This window comes from Alternaria infectoria (genome assembly GCF_024043175.1).
Source record: "Alternaria infectoria strain BMP 0036 chromosome Unknown scaffold_88, whole genome shotgun sequence".
NCBI lineage: Eukaryota > Fungi > Ascomycota > Dothideomycetes > Pleosporales > Pleosporaceae > Alternaria > Alternaria infectoria.
Window position 1 is genome coordinate 4,195 of NW_026250777.1, and position 2,097 is coordinate 6,291.

The window sequence follows — 2,097 nt, forward strand, 5'->3', positions numbered from 1 at the left end:
AGGTACTATTCATTCCCTTAAAGTTAGAATAGATGAACTTTTAATATAAATAGAATATCTATCTATATCTTTTAAATATTGAATAGTACAATCGAGATTAAATTTATTTTTAAGAACTTTAATAAGAAATTCTACTTCTGTAAGTTTAAAATCATTTGTAGCTATTCTTACACCATATTTAGTTCAACCTCCGAACTTTTTTTTTTAATTTATTAAAAAAAAAGTAAGTCCATTATTGCTTCTCATAAATAAGATAGGTATTATTAAAAGGTTTTTTATCTTTCATACGTCTTACTATCGTAGGTCTACTAGTATTTAAAGCAATAGCTGCTTCGCTAATAGTATTATAAACTACTATTTCGTTTGTTACAATATTAGATACTATTACTTTCTTACCTAAAGCATTTTTTCAAATTATTCCTCCTTTATCTAAATGAGGTTTTGCTAATTCAATTCTTTTCAGATGATCTTGTTTTGTTTGTCCTTCACTTAATTTAGTTATAACGTATCTTCCTTTAAAAGGAATAATTGCTTTAACGTTGGTCTTAGATTTTTCTCATATAGTTTTTGTATCTGTCCCAATAGCTTCAGCAGCTTCTATAATTGAGGGATATAAGGTATCTTCATTATTATCAAAATCAAAGATAAATACTTCAATACGTTTTTCTTTATTTAACCTAGGATTTAATATAGCTAAATGATTCTGTAATTTTTCTAATGATTCTTTAGAAAGTTTTCTTTGTTTAAATTTAGCTAAAGTTTCTTCCGTATGCTTATAACCTAAAGTAGAACCCGCTATTTTAAGAATATTATATTCAGGTAGATATAAATCTAAATAATATTGTTCTCTAGCTATTACTTCTGTACTATCACAATATTCTAATATCTCTAATTTGAAATTACTATAACCGTTTTTCAATAAAGAAGCGTAAATAATACTTTTTGTTCTACTGGCTTCTCTAGTTAAGAAATAAGTGGAGAAATAATCTGAAAATCTATTAGCTAAGTTAGCAGAACTACCGATATATGTTTTTCCTGTTATTAAGTATGTTCAACGATAGACACCTGCTTTATTTTTGTTTTCTTTATAAATAAGAGATCTTATTTCAAAAGGATCAGAATAAGATACAACTATAGAATTAGAGTTATGTTTACTACCACCCGAATAATATCTATATCCTGCTACTAATTTGTTACCATATAATAAAGAAGGTGATGATAAAATATTTTTATAGTTAAGACCAACTTTATGACTTAAAGACGGTAATATAAAAGGTGCAACTAATGTTTGTAATTTTTTTACCGATTCTTTAGTAATAATTATAACATCTCTATCTTTATGTAAATCATCAGTACAGTTTAACCCAAATCTTTTAAAAAAAAGATTTACTAAAAGCAATCTATCTTTTTTCTCCTTAAATGTAGTAAAAATTATTAACTGTTTATTAGATAAATATTTGGTGGGAGAACTCATTATTCAAATTGCTAAAGCTAAGGGAGTTAAATAATTTTCTATTTCAGGATGTATATACTTTTTACCCTTTTTGTAAAACATCTTATGAATCCAGTTAAAGCTTCTAAAAGTAAAAGTATTAAATTCATACCTAAAATGTTCTGTTTTTTTATCACCTTTTTTTAAAATAATAGTATGTACTCTAGGTTCTAAATTAGAACAATAACCTCTATCATAATAAAATTTATATAATCAAAAGAGGTAATCTTTATGAATTATACTTTGTCTATAACAAAGTCTTGTACCTTCTACAGATCTATTATTAGCATAGCAATCCCCTAAAAGTGAACCGATTATCACAGAGATGACATCTTGATCATGAGGACCTATTCTAGAAGCAGCTCTTACTCTAGTATGAAAATACATTTTAAATTTATTTATATTATTTTTTCTTTGACCTACAAATAGCAAGGCTAAATTATAGGTATCTTCTATTTTATTTAATATATACGATTTAGGGCCACCGTTAAAGAAACCCTCTGCTAATACAGATAATGAAGGATCAGTAACTTCATCCATTAAGTATAATAGTTTGAAAGAAGGGAAAGCGATTAATACTAATATTAAAGCAGGAGTAATAGTTC